Source organism: Curcuma longa, chromosome 13 (genome assembly GCF_044706935.1).
Source record: "Curcuma longa cultivar G26 ecotype Majalengka, Jawa Barat chromosome 13, ITB_CL_G26_1.1, whole genome shotgun sequence".
Classification (NCBI taxonomy): domain Eukaryota; kingdom Viridiplantae; phylum Streptophyta; class Magnoliopsida; order Zingiberales; family Zingiberaceae; genus Curcuma; species Curcuma longa.
The window spans coordinates 8,326,502-8,337,442 of record NC_133873.1 but is presented as its reverse complement, the minus strand read 5'-3'; the positions used below and the strand labels follow the sequence as shown (position 1 = coordinate 8,337,442).

The 10,941-nt window shown below is 30.1% G+C and overlaps 1 pseudogene; it reads left to right on the top strand.

Moving 5' to 3' along the window:
• The first annotated feature begins 475 nt into the window (after window positions 1–475).
• Window positions 476–4,914, top strand: LOC141843848 (protein RICE SALT SENSITIVE 3-like; annotated as a pseudogene).
• The last annotated feature ends 6,027 nt before the right edge of the window (window positions 4,915–10,941 follow it).

Sequence of the window (10,941 nt, the reverse complement as noted above, 5' to 3'; positions counted from 1 at the left end):
TATCAAGTGATTGCACGCAAGAGACACAGTCAATCTATTTGACGTTGAAAATCTTAATTACTGCTCCATTGCTACATCATATCATTATTGGATCTGGGAGTTATAAATGATACCAATAATAATAATAATAATAATAATAACAGCTAACTTACAAATCTACAAGATGTTTTGGCGAGTTTTGAAAAAAAGGTAAATAACTGGAGACAAATGAAAATTTTCCAGTTCTGTTTAGTAGCAGGAGAGACAGCAGAGAGAGAGAGAGAGAGAGAGAGAGAGAGAGGGAGGGAGGAAGTATATATATAGTTGGCTTTAGCAGCTATTCTTGCACACTGCTTAGTTTCACTTCTCCAGCTCCATCCTATCGAAAAAACTTTCAGAGCTCAAATCAAAACAAGACTTAATTTGGTTTTGCAGAATCATCTTCAATTCTTTTTTCGATTCGATTTGTTTGGTTTGTTCTTGGAATTGATTGTTGATGGAGGAGCAAGTACTGAATCCTTTGGCTGTGACTCATCTCCTCCAACACACCTTCAGAAGCTTGTGCAGCAGCAAGAACTCCCAATGGATTTATGCTGTCTTCTGGAGGATCTTGCCGAGAAACTATCCACCGCCCAAGTAAACACTCTCTTCATTTCATCTTTTGTTTCCTTCATTTTGAGAGTTGTGGGTCTAACTGAGTTGACATATGGCGAGGAAACTCGAATCGGCTAGTAGATTAAGAAGAATTTTTTTTTCAAAATTTGATTATAAATTATAGATTTATAGTGATATATGTATTTTTATAATAAAAATTATGGATTGTGTATATCAATTACCGTGATAAATGTAAAATAAAAAAAATGAAACATTTATTTATAAAAGATCAAATTTAATAAATTGTAGAAATTTTTATATAAATATATATTTTTTATTTTCAAGTGGATTGGTCCGCCTAACTATGAGATTAAATTGAGTTGAGGATTTCTCAGCCCATTAAGATAGTGGGCCGGGCCGACCCATCCCACCTTACTGAGTAAGATGCATGATGAAAATAAGTTGGCCCGGCCCGTTTAACATCTTAATTTATTTATTATATCAATGTAAAAAATGAATGAATGATTATTAATTTATATTTAAATTAAAATGAGTAGGATTCTTGCATGGGAAGATGGCTTCTGCAATTTCGCTGCTTCCAGTTCCAGTTCTTCTTCTTCTTCTTCAGCTTGTTACCTGCAACCTCAACTCTTCTTCAAGATGTCCCATGAAATCTACAACTATGGAGAAGGGTAAAATTAATCATTCATTAATTCAAACAAATAAAATTATTTTATTTTTATTTTTCCTGTAATTTTTTGTGCAATATATATATAATTAAATTAATTTTGAGTTGATGATGGGTGCAGGTTGATTGGAAAAGTTGCAGCAGATCAGAGCCATAAATATGTGTTTAAGGAACCTCAACACCTCTCTACTTGGAACAATAACAACCCTTCTGATGATGATGATGTGTAACATAAGCAAAGCTCTCCTTGATTTATTTCATCCTCTATACTTCTTTTTTTTTAATTATCAAAAATTATTTTTAATATTTCAATAATTGATCAAAAGACATATATTTAAGTTGTAAAATTCTAAAAAAAATCATATACAAGGAGGTAAATCGAGAAATTGTAATTGATCAGGAGTAGAATATTATCTCAATTTCATCGAGATTCGAACACTTATCCTCCCTTTTGCAACTCTGCTTTTTTTTATATACCAAAGTTAGACTTTGCCCTAGGGGCAAAATTATTTAGATAAACTTTTTATAGTAACCGTTGTAACGGTCTCAATTCAGAAAATTTCCTAAGAGATTTTTTAGATGCACGATTCTATTGTGTTGATATGATATCCCACTGTCAAGACAACAACTTCAGTCAACATGTCCCTCAAGGAGGATTCATTTATTACTAAAGGAACTTGAACTCAGAACCTCAAGTAATACATGTCTTCATGTTTATCACTTAGGATAAGTCACTTCATAAAATTGACCTCATTTTTATTTATTTTCTTAAAAAAAAGTTTCTTATATTTGAGTAACTCTAAAGTCTCATTGAGACTTCGTGCTTATTTTACCTCTACAAGATTTACAGACTATCCTTTTTTAAATTATCAAAAAGTTGTTTTAATATTTGGACAATTGACCAAAAGACACATTTAAAATTATAAAATTCTCAAAAAACGCACCTACGTTTCATATTTCTCAAATGACACAATTGATTTATATTTTACCCCTCACCTTATTCCTATTTTCTCAAATTTTTTAGTCACATTTTTATTAAAAACCGATTCAACTTGGTTAAAATATCTATACACAAAGTATTTTTATGTAAAAAAATTATTTATCAACTTGATTAGAAATATTTAAATTTAATTAAAATTATTTTAATGATATGCTCAAAATTATCATAATATTGTTGTCAAAATATTGCAATTGCTAATTAATGGTTGGTACTATGCTCTAGTAGACATTAATAATGGCTCCTAGAAGAATATTATGATAATTTTGACCATGTTAAAATAATTTTGATCTGTGTATATATTTTTAAATTTAGTTAAACTAGTTGTTTTTTTTACATAGTTACTCATATTGGGACACAATCAAAATCTTACGTTTGAAATACATGAAAAAAATCATGAGTTTATAATATAGAAGATATCTCCATTGATATGAGACTTTTTGATAGAGTTTAACAATAAAATCATAAGGACTTAGGTTGAAAGTGGATAATAGCATACCATTGTGAAGATATTTTAATTCCATTAGTACTAACAATTGTTATCAGATTCATGATCTATGTAAAGCCATATGGAGACCCTCAAGAAAAACGAAGGAGATAAAAGGCTAGTAAGTCCTAGTAGGTCAGTTAGACCGGATACTAGACAGTCTTTACCAAGAGATTAAGCAGTCCTCTCGGGGCAAGTAAGTCCTAGATCAATTAGAGGATCGAACATCGAACATCGATGCAAGGAGGTCTGGTGGATCAAGAGATCAGACGTCGAGTTGGTCTCGATTGGTGTATGGTGGTCCTTCGTTTGAGACGAGAATTGTTGGAATATAATCGAAGTTCTACATTGAAAATACATGAAAAAGATCATGAGTTTATAAAATGGAAAATATCTTCATTGGTATAACACCTTTTGGGTAGAGCCCAAAAATAAAACCACGATGGCTTAGACTCAAAATAAACAATATCATATTATTGTGGAGATATTTTGATTCCATCGGTACTAACAACTAACTGATAAATACATCCTTTTAATTAATTTAGTTTTTTTTTTTTGAAAAACAGGGGGTTCTTTTGACAATTTTTATAATTATGGATGCCTTTTCTAAATCATTCAAGAGGTAAAATGACAAGAACACTAAAACTTCAGGTAGAATATTTTGATGATTTAAAAGTTTCAAAGTGTATTTTTAAAAAAATAAAAGATAAACTTCAGGAGTGAAATGAAATTAATTTTTCCTACTAAAATTTATAATAAAATTATTAATTATATTATATAATGTTTGTTTAATTTGTTCCAGCAACCAAGAACATGGCAGGCTCAATTCCAATCAGGCATCGAGGTCATATATTGTGTATATATACATATTTATTTATTTATTTATTCATCTTAATTAATATTATTTAGATTAAGCCATGATAATTTTGAGTAATTATTATTATTAATGTTTTATTCATGTAGACTATTGCTCTGGTGGCAGTCAAGGAAGGTGTTGTGCAATTAGGATCCATCAACAAGGTTTATCTCTTTTTTCATCTCCTTTAATTTCTATGATTTATAATAAATTTTAGGCAAAAATAAAATAAACACCCTTTTTTATTATTAAAATAGTAAAAAAATGTTTCTTTTTTATTTATTATTAAAATAGTGCCTCATCTCACTTTAATATATTTCTATTTTTAAAAAATATTTTTATTTATAATATTATTATAATAACTATAAAATCATAATTATTACTACGTGGACTATAATAGTTATAATTCATATGTGTTAAAATATAAATATTTCATCAGTTATAAACTATCGTAATAACATAATATGTATAGTCTATTTTTGATCTATATTAATTAATATTATATTGTAGCAGTTATGATCTCACGATCTCGTATCCATAGAAATATTATCAATTTTTGAAAACAAAAATAAGTTGATGATTCTGATAAAAAGTATTTTATACACTCGAATATTGATTAAAAGATTTTTTTTTTTTTTTGCATATTTATCACTTCAAATCTCTTACAATTATACCAATTAGTATAATATTATCTTTTTAATTTGGGTGTATATTTGTTTAATATATGGAAATGATATTTGAATACAATTAAAAAAATATAAAATCTAAATGGGAAATTAAATAATTATCAACATTATTTTAATCAATTATCATCATTGGAATTTTATAGATTTAGTAGAATATGTACATAATTAATTTTTTTAATGAGAAAAAATGTTGTGGCAAAATTAAAATCTATGATTACAAATATAATATTTTGTAACAAATTTTAAAATGCTAAATTTTTTTAACAATTTTATAGATTTACATGAATTTCATCAAATTAATCAATGAAGGTGATGGAGGACTTGAGCTTCATCTTGTTGCTTCGCGAGAAGTTTAACTACCTTGAGAGTATCCCCGGTGTGCTCCTCCCCCACCCATCTTCCACCGCGGCCCTTGCCTCTTTTTCAGTCATCGACGAGTGCAACATCTCTCCTGCTCCGCATTGGGCCTCCTTGCCTTCGTCATCTATGCCATCAGAATTCTACGACCATTACTCGATCACACCATCGATCAGCAACCTCGAGTTGTTAGTTTCAAGTATACCGATCGTTAAGTCGTTCCCGATGATGGTGGCAAAGGAGGAAGAGACCGACAACTATGGTAATTAATGGTAGTGATAGTGGTGGTAAGAGTAGATTTAATTGTCACCTTTAAATTCACTACTTCTAATTAATAATTAATTTTGTAAAATAATTTAATCAGTGGAACTGTTCTCTATTTGATGCAATCATATCAATGTATGTGAAATTAATTTTCTGTTATTAAAAAAAATTAATAGCATTAGGATTTAGAAAATAAAATAATAAAAATTTAAAAAGTCTAGAGATATTTTGATGATTTAAAACTTTGATAGCATCTTGAAACAAAATTATAAAAAAAATAAAAACAATGTTTAAACAACGATCAATATGTTTTTCATTCCGAAAATATTTTCATTTCAATAATATTATGGTAGCTACGATATAATTATTACAAAATACTAAAGTAAATCAACTCAATTTAATTAAAATTATTATGCATAAAATAAAATATATATGTATTTTTATTAACTTAATAAAAATTATTTAAAAAGTAGTTGTTTAAATAATTTTGAAATAAGGCTATTTTAAAGATGATAAATATGATGAAATATTATTTTAATATTTTTTAAAATAACTTAAAAAGAATAATAAACGGTGCCTTTTAGGAGGCCCTTGGCAGGGGCGGCTTAAGCCTCTTGGAGGCCCTAGGCGAATTTTTTTTAAATAATAATTATTATTATTTTAAAAAATTTTCTCTTACCCTTTTTTATTCGGACTTAAGACCGACAATGGTAGGTTTAAATTTTTTTAAAAATAAATTAAAATATTAATTTTAAAAATAAATTTTTTAAATAAAATTAAATTTTCTAGCTTTGATTTATTTAAATTTTCATATTCAAGTTTTAATAATAAAATTTTTTCAATTGATAACATTATTAAATTATTTTTTGTCCTATAGTATTGTCTTTTAATTCAATTGATTTTTGATTTAAAATTTTAATTATATTATTTTTGAAGTTTTAATTTTTATTATTAATAACAAATTTATCAAGTGCACCTTTTTTAGATTGATTAAATTCTTCTATTTTTCTTTTTTCATGCGTTTTATATATTCAGAATCATATTTTTTACCAAACATATTTATATTCAAATAATAATAATAATATAAGTCACTACTATTTTATGGAAATAAAAATAATTTAAAATTAAATAATAATAAAACCTAATTTATGTCTTATAATTTTAATCTGATGATATTTCAAAGTTTGACAAATGACCTGTGAAATGTGAAATTAGAATTATTATATTGATAAAATTTCATCATAATTAAAATATGAGAGTAATTTAGTAAATAAAGATGAAATATTCAGAATAAAAAAATCTAAAATTTTGAGAATAAAGATAAACTATTCAGAATAAAGATGAAATATGAAGATAAATCATAAGTTTCTAATGTGAACTGATAAGATTACAAGTTTACAACATGAATCATTGATAAAAACTAAGAAATTAGCAGAAACATAAAAAAATTAATAGGGAAATGAGGAAGATTATACCTTTAGATTTTAAGATCACCGAAAAATCTGTAATAAAAGATCGTTCCTCTCCTTGCACCCCTTGTAATGATCTCGGAAATGTCTTGAGGAAAGAAAACAAGTTATTAAATAAGTAAAATGTTTGAAGTTGGGCAAAATAGATTATTAGATTAATAAGGAAAGAGAGGAGTATAAAGTAACTAATAAATTATAGTTTTGAGAATTAAGAAATATTAAACATATTGGAATCATGCCAAAATCTTTATGAAATCCAATGAATGTCAAATCTCTACAAAATCTAATGATCATGCCAAATCTTTCAAAAATCCAATAAAGATATTTTAAAATTTTATTATTAATCTTTCAAAATATATATATATATATATATAATAATTAAAATTGTAAAAAAAATGGGCCCCTAGGCATAGGCCTTAGTGGCCTATGCTTAGAGCCGGCTCTGGTGCTTGGTATATATTTGGTAATGAAAATGGTAATGAATTTTCATTGAGGGGTTAATGGCAATGGGAATGATTACTGAATTGATGGTGCTTGGTATAGCTACTGAAATGAGTATAATTACCATTGATGCTACTTGGTATGAATAAGAAAGTAATGGGAATCAGAAAAAATTTACAATTTTATCCTTACTAATTAAATACATGAAAAAATTTATTGAATACTTTTTTTATGGATATTATGAATTGGGAACATCCTTTGCAAAAAAGATGAGCACGTTGGAAAAAAATAATTTTTAGGGTGATGGTAATTGATCTGAAAGTGTAAATTTTCAGAAGAAAAAATACAGAAGAAAACAAAGAGGCAAGATGACAAAATTTGTTAAGCCGTTGGAAGAAAAAGGTGAGACTTTTACCACGCCACCTTCTTCTTCGCCACCAACCACCAGTAAGAGTGCAGTGCAGTGCAATGTGTTGGTGCCCCGGTTAGTTTTGATGTGATCAATCAGGTTAAGTTAGGTCCTGTGTTGTTCTAATCCCTCTGCTAAGTGTGCAGGAACTTATGTACGGAGGAAATCGAGCGTAAGACGTAGCAGACGAGAAGGGTTGCACGGGAAAGTGAGCCGACGGGTTCGGTGCAATCCGAGGGACGCGGAAGCTACGGAAGAGTACACCGGTGGAGCGAGAAGGACATGTGCGAAGTCCGAGGGACGAGAAGCCGGGAGGAAGCATGCTCGAGGGACAAAAGGCCGGAGTCGGGTTCGGGTGAGCCTAACTCCAGTTGGCCAGAAATCACCCAACCAAAGATTCTATAAAAAGTCAACGAAAGTCAAACTATTGACTTTGACTTTGACCGTTGACTTGACCGGAGAAGACGACGTAGACTTGGACCGTTTGAACGTGGCGGTTGAAAAAAAAGAAGAAGAAGAAAAATAATAATAATAAGATTTATCTTTTATCATATAAAAGATAAATGCTTATTTTTTTTATTAAGGATAATTCTCTTTATCTTTTATTAAAGATAAAGTTTATCCTTATTTACTCAACGGCTGCGATCAAGCTTATCTTTAATCAACGGTTAGGATCGCATCAACGGATCAACGACCAAGAGAAAGTTCATCTACGATCAACGATCTAGATCTATTCTCTTGTGCTATAAATAGACTTAGAGTTTTAGAGTTAAATCAATTAATTACTTTTGTAAATCTTCTCTCTAAGTCTAAGTGCTATAATTGTAAAGGCTTCTCCGCCTAAAGGAGTTTTTGATTGAGCATTCACTGCCTTGGAAGCAACGATCCAGTTGCAACCAAGTTTTGTTTTAAAAAGACTTGTGCGATTCTGTTAAGCCGTCTATTCACCCCCCTCTAGCCGGTCCAACCCGATCCTACAAGTGGTATCAGAGCGAGTTCGCCGCAGAAGGACTAACCGCCAACTGCAGCATCGTCAACCAAAATGGTCGGACCCGTAATCTACCCGCCAAAATTCGAGGGGGAGTTCGCCGAATGGAAGCGCAAGATGGAGGTATTTTTTACGACTGAATTCGAATTATTTATAATAATGCAGTCTGGTTTTGTAGCTCCCGTAGAAAAGGATTTAACCAAATGGAGCAAGAAGGACCAATCCGATTTTGTAGCGAATGGAAAAGCAGTTTATCATTTGCTTTCTGTACTCCCGGCACAAGAGGTCAACCGAATCGGTACATATGCATCCGCTAAAGAACTCTGGGAAAAATTCCTAGAGTTACACGAAGGGACTTCAGAGGCCAAACTCGCCAAAAGGGATCTTCTCCGCAACCAACTGACTAACCTCCGGATGGAAGAAGGCGAAACGGTAGCGCATCTGCACTCGAAGATAAAAGGTTTAATAACTGAACTAACGAATCTCGGAGAAAAGGTAAGTAATCGAGATTCGCTAAGGTACGCGCTTAATTCGTTCCCGAGAAATTCTGATTGGTCTTCCTTTGTCGATTCATTTTTTATTGCTAAAGATCTCGAGACAACTTCGCTCGAGAATTTATTTTCAACATTTGAACTTCATGAATCAAGAATTGTAGGAAGTCGAAAGGCGAACGGTGTAGCCCTGAACGTGAAAACAACGGAACCAGAATCGGCATCCTCAGATGATGAAGGAGGAGAAAAAGGATATCTAGTAAGAAAATTTAAAAAATTTATTAAATCTAATAAGTCTTCAAAGTTTCAGGGAAAGAAGAGATCTCCAAAAAGGAGGACAGTAAAATGCTACAATTGTGACGAAGATGGTCACATAAAGGAAAATTGTCCTAAACTAAAGAACAAGAAGAAGGACTCCCAGGCAAAGAAGAAGGCCTTGAAAGCAACGTGGGATGACACGTCTTCCGACGATTCAGAACACGAAGAGTATGCTGGACTTGCTTTAATGGCAAGTCATCAAGAGGAGGACGACGAAGAAAGCACATCAGAGATGAGCATCGATCAAGGGGGAGAGTCATCCGATGAAAGCACCAGCGACGATGAACCACTAAGTGATAGGTATGACGACATGGTAAGTGAGGTATGCAAACTATCTCCTAACGAATTGTTTTTTGCTATAAAATCTCTTTTTAATAATTTATGCAAAAATAGAAGAAAACTTTTGAATTTGAAAAAACAATTATCTACATCATGTCCATTAAGCATGTTTGATAATTTAAAAAATAGAAATGAAAATTTAGAAAATTTAGTTGCAAAATTAGAAATTGATATTACATGTCTGCGACAGAAAAAGAATTATTATACTCAAGGGTTAAATTGGTATGTTAAAAATCATAAGGGTCAACTTAGAAAAATTCCCAGAAATTATGTACCCCCAAAATTTTTAATTAACCCGGTAGATAGGAACTTATTTTGGGTTCCTAAATCTTTTTTAAACTGACTTTTTATTATATATGGACTTAGTTGACTAATTTTTTGTTATTTCTCATTAATTTAGAAAATTTAGTTTGATTGGTTTTTGTTAAAAAAATTTATATTTCTATTTTTCCTGAATGCACAAAGATGTCAGCTATACACTTGAAATTTTTCAAGATTTTTCAAAAATTTATTTGAATTTTCATGATTTTTTGTTTGAAATTCAAATTTTAAATTTAAAAATAGAAACGTAATTTATTTTCTCAAGTGTAATTTTTTGGACATAGATATAGTCAAAAGAATTCAGTACAATTTTTTGTCGAATTTTTTGAAGTAGAATTCTTTTTATTTATTCTTCAAAAATTCCTCTCTATGAGTATTTATTTTATTTTCAAACTTAGCGAATGCATTTAAAGTTGAAAATTTTTGTATAATCTCATATCTCTATTCTCGACCTCTACGAAATGTTTTAGATTTTCTTAACAATATTTCAATTTTCTACAAATTTTATAATGAAATCTTATTTTTAATTTTAAAAATTTGATAACAAAATATTTTGACCAGATCTATTTTTTTTCGGATCTACACATCATATGCTGACTTTGTCAATTTTTTTACTAATTTGTTAGAAAATTTAGAATTTTAAAAATTAAATTTTCATATTTCTTACTCTGTCACTTTTTGATTTTTTTCTACACATAGAAAAATCAATTAATTCTAAAAATTTTTGTACTATTCCCAAAATTTTATTCAACTTTCACAAAAATTTTAAAATTTTCTGTTAAATTTTTATATCAATGAAATTATTTTCTATAAATTTTTAAGTGAAAATTATATTTTAAATGTAAAATTATATTTTAAATACCCCGTTTTTGCTGTGATCAAAGGGGGAGAGTAGGCTGAAGTTCAGGGGGAGGTTATAATTTTGACATGCAAATATTTATTTTATGCTTAGCTGTTTATTTAGTTTTATTTCTTTTATTATTTTTTGGTTTAACCCTAACTGAACCTGGGTTGATGCACATCAAAAAGGGGGAGATTGTTGGTGCCCCGGTTAGTTTTGATGTGATCAATCAGGTTAAGTTAGGTCCTGTGTTGTTCTAATCCCTCTGCTAAGTGTGCAGGAACTTAGGTACGGAGGAAGTCGAGCGTAAGACGTAGCAGACGAGAAGGGTTGCACGGGAAAGTGAGCCGACGGGCTCGGTGCAATCCGAGGGACGCGGAAGCTACGGAAGAGTACACCGGTGGAGCGAGAAGGAC